Consider the following 13,201-nt stretch of genomic DNA (forward strand, 5'->3'; position numbering starts at 1 on the left):
AGAATGCAGGCCCCAGAGAGCTGAGGTGCATATCAAAGGAAGGATTTCAGTGAGCCCAGGCAAAGAAAAGCGCCGCATTCCTCACCTTGGGAGAGCTGGTTTTCCTTAGTTAACAATCACCTTTTGATGTTCCCCATTACCAGTCCCCTGCCCTGTCCCCTCCCCCCGGTACTTTAGCTCAGGGAGGAAGGAGCGCAGAGGGACTCGGCTGAATAAGGGGCCTGCGCGCCTCGGGAGGAGTTTTCAGCCGCTTTCCCCGCAGTCGGGAGGAGGGGCGCTGACGCTGCAGCCGGACCCTGCGCCTCCCTTGCCCCGTTTCCCCTCAGGACGCTCAGGCCGACCCCCTCCCCACGCCCACCAGGCCTCGCGAGCCAGGCCGAGGGCAGGGGCGGGAGGAGGGACCGAAGTTCCCGGGGACCAGACGCTGGAGGCCGCTCTTTCTGCACAGCAGCGGCGGGTGGCAGCGAACCCCTGCCCCTCAGAAGCTGGTCTTGTGCTGCCGCCCGGGCACCGGACCAGGCGGAGGGTCGGCGCCCACTTACCCGGCCCGCCGTCCCCGCGACTGTCACGGCTTCGGCCGCCGGGGCACCTCCAGAGCCGGCAGCCTCAGTGAGGTCGCCCTCCCCTCGGGCTCCGGGGCAGTTCCGTGAAGGCGGAGGGAAGAGACCCCGCCCGAGCCAGGAGTTCCAGCTCGGAGGAAATGCGGGCTCTGTTCAGCGCGCGGTGGGTGGGACCGCTCTGCCCCGAGGCCTTCCGGGAGGGAGCGGGGCGGCGGGGGAGGGAGCCGCCAGGAGCGCAGGGCCCCGTCGGGGGTCCTGGAGGGGCGGCCCGGCCTGGGGGCCACGCCCACTGTGGCCGCAGCCCGGGCTTTTTTCCTGGAATCCTACACAAAAAAGTTAGAAAGGTACACAGTCTATAGTAAATATTCACAAATGATTGTTGCTGCTGTGCTCACTATTCTATTAAAGGTGTAAAATCCATAAAACACTTTAAGTTCAAAATTAAATATGAATTTTTACCTTTCTAATTATGTCTCTGATATTCACAGTTGTGGTTAATGAATCAGAGACTGTGGCATCACTAGTTAAAAATGAGCTTGTTAAAAAAATAGAACTCAGGCCCACCAGACCTACTGAATCACAATCTGCACTTTTACAATCTCCCCAGTGTACTTGTGTACTCATGAATAGTTGAAAGGTACATTTCTACCTCGACAGGTCTTTTCTCTATGAGAAATACACACATTTTATCCAGTTTGATATAAATAAAACACTCAAAAATGCATATGCCTGTGTTGAAACCATCATTTTATCATTTCTTTTCCAGACAAGTATAGTCTCTATACTGGTTTTGTGGTCACATGCCATACTCTTTTCTTGTAGTTAGAAATAAGGTAGAGAAAGTTACTTTGTAAAAAAAAAAAAAAAAAAAAAAAAAAATATATATATATATATATATATATATATATATATATATATATATATATATATTAGTGGATAATTGAAGACACTCTTCTAAATTAAAAGCAGTTCTCTTAACTTGCTGTTTTCTTCTTGGGTCACATTATGAACTCTTCCCGTGGCCACATGGCATGTGTACTTTTAATTTCAGGGACTGCTGACATTCCAGGATGTGGCCATAGATTTCTGTCAAGAGGAGTGAGATTGCATGGACCAAGATCAAAGGGAATTGTACAGGGATGTGATGTTATAGAAGTATAGGAACCTGCTCTCCTTGGGTGAGGATACCTTCCTTCCAGAATTCCTTATCCAACCAAAGGGTTTGGAGTTCTTCATTTGTAGAATTTCTCCTGGAATCTTCTGCTTCCTACAATAGGGTTTCAGATTGCAACGTTTCAGGAAAGATTGGGAGTTTGTGGGTATAATTTTTCTTATTCTTTTAAAATTGCAGCCTCCCTTTTAATATACTTTGTAACTGCTTGGGATGTGTCTATATGAACTGTGTACTATATGCTTCTGTTATAGTCCTTACAATATTTTATTGTCTTATTTTCTGTAACAAATTTCCATGGATTCTTTGGACTTCAGGTATATTAAAAGGGAGACTTCGATTCTGGGACTTCCCTGGTGACGCAGTGATTAAGAATTCGCCTGCCAATGCAGGGGGCCCGGTTCGATCCCCGGCCCGGGAAGATCTCACGTGCCACGGAACAACTAAGCCAGTGGGTCACAACTACTGAGTCTGCACGCCACAACTACTGAAGCCGGTGTGTCTTGAGCCCGTGCGCCATTTATTTTTTGGAGAATAAAACCACTTCTGAGTGATTAAAATTTAGGCCAGCTAGTCAAAATGCTTTATCAACTGTTCTTCTAAAACACTGATCAATGGAACAAGTTTTACTAGGGATAACAGTGTAATTGTATTGTGGAGTTCATATGGGCAATATGGTTTAAGACCTTGATGCTGGATCACGACATTTCAATGGTATAACTGCTATTAATTGTCTGTTTGTTCAACAATTAAAGTCTCACGTGATCTGAGTTCAGACTGGAGTCATCCTGGTTGGTTTCTGTCTATTGCAGGTTTCTTCCAGTATGAAAGGACAAGAGCAATAGGGCTTACTTTACAAAATGTCTTCAAACTAAATGATGATATAATCTACATTCAATTAATTTATACATACCCTACTGTAGAACAGGGTTCGTTACGCTGGCAGAGCCCGGTAATTATGTAAAATTGAAACTTTTTCTGCACTGGTTCAGGTCATCTTCCTAAGAATATGTTTATAATCAACATTCTTTCACAAATTACCCAATTTAATTCACCATAGCATTCCTCATATTAACTAAATGGAAAATCCTAGGCTATATACAAATCCAGAAAGGGCCAAAAATCATCAGCCCCCATGGATGATTACAACCCATTGCTGAGACATTCAATTTACTTATTAAAGAACCACTATGTCCATCAACATCATCAATTTATATATTATTGCCCCAATGCTAGCCTTAACCCTGGCTCTCACAACATGAATTCCTCTTCCCATATCTTATCCACTAATTAGTATAAATGTAGGCATATTATTTCTATTAGCCATATCACACCTAGCCATTTATTCCATCCTCAGATCTGGATGAACTTCACATTCAAAATACTCACTCACTGGAGCTCTAGGAACAATAGCACAGACAATCATCTCATATGAAGTAATGTAGCAGTTATTCTCTTCTCAGTCTTACTGATAAATGGATCATTTACACGTTCAACAGTAATTATTACACAAGAACACCTATGACTAATTTTCTCCTGACCCCTACCCAGAATTTGATTATCTCCGCAGTAGCAGAAATCCAATGAAGCCCCACTTGATTTAACAGAAGTAGCATCAAAACCTGTATATGTCTTCAATGTAGAAAATGTAGCAGGCCCATTCACCCCGTCCCTCCTAGAGAATATGTCAATTTCCCTATAATAAACATTTCCACAGCAATCTATTTTTAGGAGCATTCGACAATCCCTAGGTGCCAGAATTATAGATTCTTTCATCTTGTAAATATAGATTTTTTAAAAAATATAATTTTTATAGTTTTACTACCTTTAAACAAAATGTACTCCATTGCTGTGGAATATTCCTTCATAGGAGCGTGCATGGTTCATTTCTGCATCCGCCTGTGATGGCCTTCAGGTTCTTTCAGGTTTGGCTCCTGTGGCTGCGAGTCCATGTCCGTGTGTCCTGGTGCAGGGCTGGTGGGTTTGTGTTCACCTGGGAGGAGCACTGTGGGTCTCTGTGCAGGGACTTCGCTATCTGAGGCCCGATTGTTTCAGAAGTGGTTGCATCCCCCCGTTGCGTACCAGGCTTTCCATTGCTCCACATCCTGCTGATATTTGATACTATGTCTTTCATGTCTGCCATTCTGGTAGGTGTATGCACAGTATTTTTCTTATGGCTTTAATCCCTCTGTTGTTAGTGAAGTTGTGCATCTTGTGGTATTCATGGACTATGTCCTGTTGTTTTTTTTAAAGTTTTAAAAATTGTGGTCTGGTACACAAAACATAAAATGTACTATCTTAACCATTTTTAAGTGCACATTTCAGGGTCAAGAAGTAATTCACACTGTTGTGCAAACCTGACCACCATCATCCTCCAGAACTTTTTCATCTTGCAAAATTGAAACAGTCCCCATTAAACACTCACTCCCCATTGTCCCCCCCTCAGCCTCTGGCACTCAACATCCTACTTTATATCTCTATGTTTCCGACTGCTCTAGGGGCCTTTTATGAGTGGATCAAGCACTGTTTGTTTTTTTGTGTCTAGCTTACATCACTGAGCATAATGCCCTCAAGGTTCATCCCTGCTGCAGCCTGTGTCAGAATTGCCTTCCTTTTTAGGCTGAATAGCATCCCCTTGTATTGATGGACCGTGTTTTTCTTCTCCATTCATCCATTAGTGGACACATGTAATATCTACATTCATTTCTCCTGTCATAATATTTGTGGAATAACATCAGAAAGTCCTATGAATCAAAAGTCATTTGCCATTAACTTTTTTCTTAAACTTTTTGTTGTGGAAAACATCAAGGCTAAGAAAAGGGAAAAATACATGTCAGCTTCACTTGTGTTCAGGAATTAATGCTTTACGGATTCACTTTATTCCCTGTGTGTGTGCTATGCGTGTGCATGTGCCTGTTTGCATACCTATGCTGTGCATGTGCATAGGTATGTGCACTTGCACACATTAGTGTGTGCATGGGCATATGCGTGCATGTGTGTTCACATGCTAGTGTGTGACTCTATTTGTGCTGTGCACATGCATATGTTTGTGTGTGTGCTGTGCCTGCCTGTGCGCACACCTGTGTGTTTGCTGGAACCACTTGCAAGTTGGTTGCAGACTGAATTGTGCCCCAGATATATCCGCACGCAGCTGCTCTAACAATCCTGCGTAGCCACGTAAAGGTCACAGATCTCAGGGATTTAAATGGATGGAGCAGGATATCCTGACGCAGAGTTTGTCTTCCAATGACTGTCACTGTCTCAGTAACATCCTTCACACCTTCTTTAAGCCCCATTCAGGGTCCAGTTTAGACTCCCATTACATTCAGTCGCCTGCCCCAGGTCCCCTAAAGCAACAATGTCACCGTTGGAGAGCCCGGCCAAGGCTGGGGGTGCCCCTCCTGTTGGCCTGGCCTCCAGGCCCTGCACTTGGCTCCTGTGTTCCCATCTCTCAGCCAGGCCCCGACTTGGATGGGGCCGCCACCTCTTTCCACACAGGGTCCCATCGCCCAGTCAAGGGGGTTCATTCTCCCCAAACACAGCATCAGGAGTGGGGGGGGTGGTGGTGGTGACAGTCCCCACTGGGTCTCCTTCATGTGAGACCCTGTGCTGTTGAAAGAGCAGGCACCCTGCCCTCGGGGGTGTGGGGTTGGGGGGTGACATGCGGCCCACGATGGGCAGGCGGGTCTCCGGGTGGGGCGAGCCAGTGTGCAAGGAGTTCCGCGGTGGGTTCTCCTCTCCAACGGCTTCTGTGCCCCTACCTCTCCCCGTGCCTCCCCTCGAAGACAGCGCGGTGCCCGGGACGGGAGCCATGGGAGCCGTCAGCCACCGCCCCCTCTACACACACACACACACACACACACACACACACACACACGCACACACGCACACGCACACGCTGCAGGGAAGCAGGACCTGAGTGCAGGGCTCTCAGCGGCCCTGAGCGCCCCGCCCGGAATCGGCCAGCCGAATGGACAGACCGGATCTCCCGGCCCGGACCATGCAGGACTCTCCTGCCTGGGCTTCCAGTGTGGCCGCCTCCTTCTGGAAGCCTGGGAGGCTGGAATCAGGCCACTTCTTGTCTGTCCTGGCAGCAGACTGGGCTGCACTCTAAGAAGTTCGTGGCTCGCCCGTGGATCCTGACCATCAGGTGGCCAGAGAAATTGGGAACATTTCTGTTTTGCCTGTTGAAATGTTTAATGACAAAGATTTTGTTCAGTTTCCTGATGTGGGTGTCCAAAGATGAGAGACCCATGTGTGTGATCTGTACCTCCTATGAGATCAGCCCTAAGCTAGTTTAAACATGATCAAGTTGTGTCTACATGGTAGATTTAGACCTCTGCATGTCCTGTCTACTGCTTATGTTTAGAGCTGACCATGTGTTGTCTATAATAAGAAGATTTAGACCTGACCATGTTCTGTGTACGCTAGGACTATGGGGACCTGGGTAGAGACCCGGCCTGGCCTCAGTACTGGGAAGCTCCGTGCCTGCATCTGAATGTCAGTGCTTAGATGTCTGGGGTCTGGAGCTGAGGTGGGCTTGTCTACGTAACAGCCTCTCTTCTGAGTGTGGTGACCTGGTCCTCCCAAGGGTCAGGGCTATGGTCGGGGCCTTAGTCTTAATCCCTGCAAGGTTCACCTTCCCTGGGGCTCATGGAGAATCCTCAGGAGGACTACCTGGCAATAATTCCAATTTACCAGCACGTGCATGGTGCATAGGGAAGCAGGTTTAGCTGGTGAATTGATTGCAGGGCACGCAGATCGGGCAAAAGGCCGATGGGTGACAGCTGAGGCTGCTGCTGAGCTCTCCCTCCAGTCTACCGTCCCTACTCAGCAGAGTCGAGAGCTTCCCCTCGGCTTTCAGCCCTGCTGTCCTGTGAGTTTTCTCAACATGTAAGTGAGACGAGAAAGGACTGAGCATGCCAGCACCAGGGTCGTGTGTTCAACTCTAGTATGAAAGCTTTAAAAACAGTTAAAATCACACAGAACCAAAGTGAGAAGAGGAGGACTCCTCTGGGACAAGTGTGGGGAAAGGAGACCCACCTGACACTTTTTCCCATCCCAGGAGGTCCCAGGGACCCAGCTTGTTTCCACATTGGGGGAACCCCCTGCAGAGCCATGGTGTCCTGACCAAGGGGACGTGTGACCCCAGGTGCAGGGTCTGGGGAGGTGAGGTCACCCTGGGACTGTGGACATGTGACCCAGGTGGAGGGGTCTGGGGAGGTGGGTCACCCTGGTGAGTGTGGATGTGTGGCCCCAGGTATAGTGTGCGGGGACTGTGTGGGTCTCACCATACCTGCATGGGTCAGGATCACATGTATGGGGAGACCGCATATGCGCTCTTTGCCTGCAGTGTGTCCTGTCCCCTTTGAGATTTCCAACCTCTGCATTAAGGGTGTTGTCCTGATTAACCTGTGGTTCCTTTTCTTCTCTTAATCTTGTCACAATCATATGAGGTCAGGCATGTTTGAGTGGGTTGCTGCTCTGTGTTCCGGTGAGTGACAACACTTGGTGGTATCATATTAATACTATAGCATATCATAGGTCTAATCTATGGGGGTCACCACTGCCTGGGTCCCCCTGGACAGAGGTCAGGTGAGCACAGACTAGCCGCCCCTAAGAATGGTCTCCCACGTGCTCTGTGAGGGTACCGTGATGGCCCCTAAGGTAGGGGACTGTGTCTGGGCCTCCGACATTTGTGAGGAAGGGGAGTCGAAATGGAATCTCAATTAACAAGACATTATTTTAAGAATTTATTTTAAGTGAAATAAAACACACGTCACATACCCTTTACCATCATCACCATTTTAAGTGCACGTTTCTGAGGCCTCAGATATATTCACTTTCTCGTGGAGCCATCACCACCATCCCTAGAACTTTTCATCTTGCAAAACCAAAATTCCACAACCATGAAAGTCTCATTCCCCATTCCCTCCCACTGCCCCTGGCACCGATATCCACTTCAGTCCCTGAGTTGTCGACTCCAGGGCACCCACTGGAGTGGAATCCTGCAGTGTTTGCTGACGGGTCATTTTGGAAGAGCTGATTTTCAGTCTGAAGCTCTGCCTGTTTGCATCTGAAGAATCTGCATTTAAGGAGAGGGTGTATGAGGAAGGGGGTGTATGCGGGACAAAGGTGTCCGGGGTGCAGGTGAGCCAGGACCTGACCAGCTGCCTTTTGGGTCCTCTGGTCCCATCTCTTGGTCTGTGCCTCATCTGCATCATCACTGTCCCCGCTGGCACCGCCGGGGTGTTGTTGTCTGAGTGAGAGTCCCCTGGTGCCCCTGCTCTCCTCCCCTCCTCCTGCTGGTTGGGGAGGGAACTGCTTGCTGTGTGGTCTCTACTCCTGAGGCATGAAGGACCCTGTAGCATGGACCTGCAGAGTGTGGGGTGTGGTCCCAAGAGCATGGGGCCCACATAGGACACGACATCGGGGCGTGACAAGTGCTAGGGCTGCCTCATCACTGACAGGGAATGTTGCCCAGATCCTGCTCGAGAGGGCGTGGTGGGTGGCCTGGGACCCTAGAGGCCCCATTCCTATACTGGAGCTTGGAGAGTGCATCCCCATGGGCTCCAGATTCACCCCATATCTCAGCCATATCCCTCTGTCCTGTCTTTGAACTCAGGAAAACGAGCTCTCTTGTCCACAACATAGGCCTGGTCCTGTTGATATTAGGATTCTTTCAGTTAGGCGTCCTGGGATAGCAGCTCTTTTTAGGCCTGAGAAGGAACAACTCCGGAGTGTACAACAATTTCAGATGAAACTAATATTCAATGACTATCCCTAACTACTCGGTTGTTGACTTCTATTAGTCATTATTCTCCTGGTTTTAGCTCTGATGTGGGGATTACAGAGGAGTCAACGTTTAAATCTTCATAATCTGTGTATTTGTAGCTTCAGTATCATTACTGACCCATAGTTTTTTATGGTTTGGGAAGAGTTATTGATTTCATGTATCATGTAAAGGATTCACAATGATGATAGGGCAATTAAGATGACAATAATAGCTAGTAAATTGTTCACATTTTCTCTACCTGTGCATCTATTGTATGCATATGAGTTTAGATGTCAATATTAGTGAAATGATATAGAGGACTAGAGAACTTATTTTAAAAATCACTATTAATGTGTGATGAAGAAAATGTAAAAGTTCTTCCATAATCGGTGATGTTGTATCTTGAGAGCCTAGATGAAATTGATATGCCTTAGTGATATACAGGATTTTAGCCTATCATTTAACTTTGACAAAGCTACATCACTTTTTACTTTTATCTCATTTATTGAGGAAGACATAATTGTTATGGTGTTGGCTTGAAACTGGTTGAAAAGGACTTGAGTCCTTCCTTATTTTACATTTCCATAGGGAGGATCTTGAAACATAGGATATGGTGGAGGACATCCGTGTAACCATTCTAGGTTAGGAGTAGCAATTTCCACTGCTAAGACGTCTTGTTTAGACACAAATGCTTTTCAAAGTATGAAGATTATTAGCATTACTGCTGCTACTGAGATGAATGAGCCTAAAGACAAAATATTTCATGTTGTGTGTGCCTCAGGGTACTCAGACTAACGTAGTGACATCCCTGAGAGGCCACGAAAGTGCTGCAGGAAGTCATATTTACTACTACAAATATACTTGTGAAGTGAATTTTTGCTCATGCTGAGTTAACTGTATAACCTGAGAATAGTGGGAATCAGCGTAGGAAGCCTCCTATAATAGTGAAGACTGCTCCCATGGACATTAGGTCATGGAAGTGTGCTACTACATAGTATGTATCCTGGAGGACAATGTCTGGGGATGAGATGGCTAAGATGATTCCTGTCAAACCACCTACTGTAAAAAGAAAAACTAAAGCCTAAAACTCATAATATAGTGGGAGGTCATATAGTATTACCTCCGTGAACAGTTGCTAACCAGGGACTTCCCTGGTGACGCAGTGGTTAAGAGTTCGCCTGCCAATGCAGGGGACACGGGTTCGAGCCCTTGTCTGGGAAGATTCCACATGCCGCGGAGCAAAAAGCCCGTGTGCCACAACTACTGAGCCTGCCCTCTAGAGCCCGCAAGCCACAACTACTGAAGCCCACGCGCCTAGAGGCCGTGCTCTGCAACAAGAGAAGCCACTGCAACGAAAGGGCCGCACACCGCAACGAAGAGTAGCTGCCGCTCACCGCAACCAGAGAAAGCCCATGCGCAGCAACCAAGACCCAACTCAGCCACAAAAAAAAAAAAAAAAAAAAAAAAGAAAAGAAAAAGAAAAATTAAATAAAGAGTTGCTAATCAGCTAGATACTTTTACTCCTGTAGGGATAGAAGTAATTACGGTAGCTGATGCAAAGTATGCTCCTGAGTCCACAGCTATCCCTATGGTAAACATATGATGGGCCCACAAGAGAAGTCCTAAAAACCCAGTGGACATGACTCATACTATTCCCAGATAGCCGAAAGGCAATTTTTGTCCTAAATAGTATGTAATGATATGTGAGTTTATAACAAACCCTGTTAGGCCATGAATACAGACTTCAGGGTGAGCAAAGTATCAACATAGGTGTTGGTATAGGATTCGGTCTCCTCCTGCTGGGTCAAAGAAAGTAGTGTTTAGATTTCTATCTCTTAACAGCATGGCAATTCTGGCTGCTTGGACTGAGATTGGTAATTATAGTAATATGGCTATAGTTGGGGAAGATTAAACAAATAATGGTGTTTGGTATTGGGATATGACTGCTGGTTTTGTATTAAAGACTATAGTAATAAAAGTAATAATACCAAGAATTGAGGAGACACCTGCTAAATGTAAGGAGAAAACAGTTAGGTCGACAGAGGCTCCTGCATGGGCCAGATTGCAGGCTAGAGCTGAATACACGGTTCCACTGGTACCAGAACCAGCTTCTACTATTGGTGATATGAGTAGGCGTAAGAACGGTGGGGGAAGTAGTCAAACGTTTACATGATTTATTGGGGGAAATGCTACTTCAGGTGTCTGAGGTATTAGTGGCCCAAGTCAGTTTTCAAAGCCTGCAATCATAACGGGTACAGCTATAAAGAAAATTATTACAAGTGCAGGGACTGTTATGACTACCTTACAGATGTGGGCATCTCCAAGTAGCGGTCCAGGTCAGCATAGCTCAGCCTGGATTAATATAATTAAGGTGCTGCCTGCTACTCCAGCTCAAGCACCAAATAGTAAATATAAAATGCCGATATCTTTGTGATTTGTTGAAAATAATCAGCAGTGTATGAACAGAGGTAAAATGAGTGAGTTAGCATTAGACTGTAAATCTAAAGACAGAGATTGAGCCCTCTTTCTGGCAAACCCTGTGGTGAATCAACAAATTGAATTGTAACTTCAGAGAAGCAGCTTCAAATCTGCCAGTGATTTTCCTGCCTTTTTTTTTTCTTTTTTTCTTTCTCAAATGAAGGAGAAGTAGACTGAAGCCAGTTGACTAGAGGATTTGCCTGTTAACTAAAGTTTCCTGGGGTTAAAACTCATCAATCTCGTAAAGATTTGGCTTAAATACAGTGTTTGCTTTACATTCAATTGATGTAGAATAAAGTCTTGCAATCCTTATTTTCAGGAATTAAGTAAATTTCACTTGTTTAGGGTTTTGAAAGCTCTTGGCCTGAACTAACCTAAATTCCTAGGCCAGCACCGATAGAATGGGTGTTGTGTGTAGTAATCGTGTGGGTATTATGATTGGTAATGATAGGAAGGTTATTTCTTTGTATGTTCAAATTGTTTTGTGTTTGTGTTGTTTAATGAAGGGAATATAGTTAGTGATGTGGAGTATGTTAGCTGCAAGTAGAAATATATGCTGAGGACTGCTATGATGGCTATTAGTGTTGGTAGAATGATGTTGTCGTTTTTGTTATCTCTTGGATAATTATTCATTTGGGTAGAAACCCTGATAGTGATGGGCGATGTCCTAATGATACTATAATGGTGAGGAAAATGATTGTGATGGGAGGTGTTTTATCTCATGTGTGTGATAATGATACTCTTGTAGTACATGATCTGGGCATAATTAAGAAGAAGATAGTGTTGTTATGATATAAATTAGTATGTTTAGGATTGTTATAATCTGAATATACATTATAATAGCTGTTATTCATCCTATATGGGCAATTGATGAGGAGGGTGTAATATTTTCCAGGTGAGTATGGCGAAGTCTGCCTCAGCCTCCAGCTATGATTTATAATATCACTATGATTAATAGTATATTTAGGTTGATGGATGGTGACATGTGGTATAAAACTGATAGGGTTGCAATTTTGTCATGTTGATAGCATCAGGTCTGCTGTTCATGGGATGCCTTGTGTGACTTCAGGCACTCAGAAGTGAAATGGGGAAAGTCCTACTTTTGTGACAAGGGCGATTGTCATGAGGGTGGATGCTGCTGGATTAAAGATTTTTGTTATTCATTGTGCTCTTTGACCAGAGTATATTAGATTAATGATAATAGCCATTATAAGTAGTATTGATGTGGTGGACTGTTTTAGGAAATATTCGTTGGATGCTTCTGTAGCTTATGGGTTCATGTTTTTTTATTAGAATGGGGATACCATTAACCAGTGTGAGCTTGTTATACAATTATATTTCCTGAGAAAATGGTCAGTAGAATGATGGTAAAAACAATGAGAGTTTATTAGCACAGGAAGGATATACAAAAATATTTTGGGGGTATGGGCCTGAAGCTTACTTAGAGAACTTTACTATATAGCATGTGGTGTAATGTGGTAGGTAGCATGGAGAATGTAAAAATATTAGGAAGAATTCAATTCCAGGAATAAGAGCATTGAAACCTCTATGATTTACTCTATCAAAGTAACTCTTTTGTCAGACATATTTCTTAAATTTGTGGTGGGTTGCCTGGTATGATGACAAGTAGTGAAAACTCTCGTATACATAGGGTTAATGTTAGTCGTAAAAAAAAACTTTTTATAAGAGATGTATGCGTTGATCATATCAAAATTGTAGGTAGGAGGCTCAAATTCATAGAAAGGAGATTGTTAGATGTGTTTTAATGATGACTTGGGCTGTATATAATTCTGGCACCTAGGGATTGTCGAATGCTCCTAAAAATAGATTGCTGTGGAAATGTGTATTATAGGGAAATTGACATATTCTCTAGGAGGGACGGGGTGAATGGGCCTGCTACATTTTCTACATTGAAGACATATACAGGTTTTGATGCTACTTCTGTTAAATCAAGTGGGGCTTCATTGGATTTCTGCTACTGCGGAGATAATCAAATTCTGGGTAGGGGTCAGGAGAAAATTAGTCATAGGTGTTCTTGTGTAATAATTACTGTTGAACGTGTAAATGATCCATTTATCAGTAAGACTGAGAAGAGAATAACTGCTACATTACTTCATATGAGATGATTGTCTGTGCTATTGTTCCTAGAGCTCCAGTGAGTGAGTATTTTGAATGTGAAGTTCATCCAGATCTGAGGATGGAATAAATGGCTAGGTG

The 13,201-nt window shown here is 44.9% G+C and overlaps 1 long non-coding RNA gene across 1 annotated transcript in view; it reads right to left on the minus strand.

The window, feature by feature from the left end:
- The window catches only part of LOC309625161, a 32,939-nt gene extending 31,296 nt beyond the window's left edge, over positions 1–1,643 (minus strand). The window contains exon 1 of the long non-coding RNA XR_014242365.1: positions 543–1,643. This is a non-coding gene — a long non-coding RNA (uncharacterized lncRNA). The remainder of the gene's footprint in view (positions 1–542) is intronic.
- Positions 1,644–13,201: the final 11,558 nt, after the last annotated feature.

This window comes from Balaenoptera borealis (assembly GCF_965194805.1).
Source record: "Balaenoptera borealis genome assembly, chromosome: 3".
NCBI classification, from domain to species: Eukaryota; Metazoa; Chordata; class Mammalia; order Artiodactyla; family Balaenopteridae; genus Balaenoptera; species Balaenoptera borealis.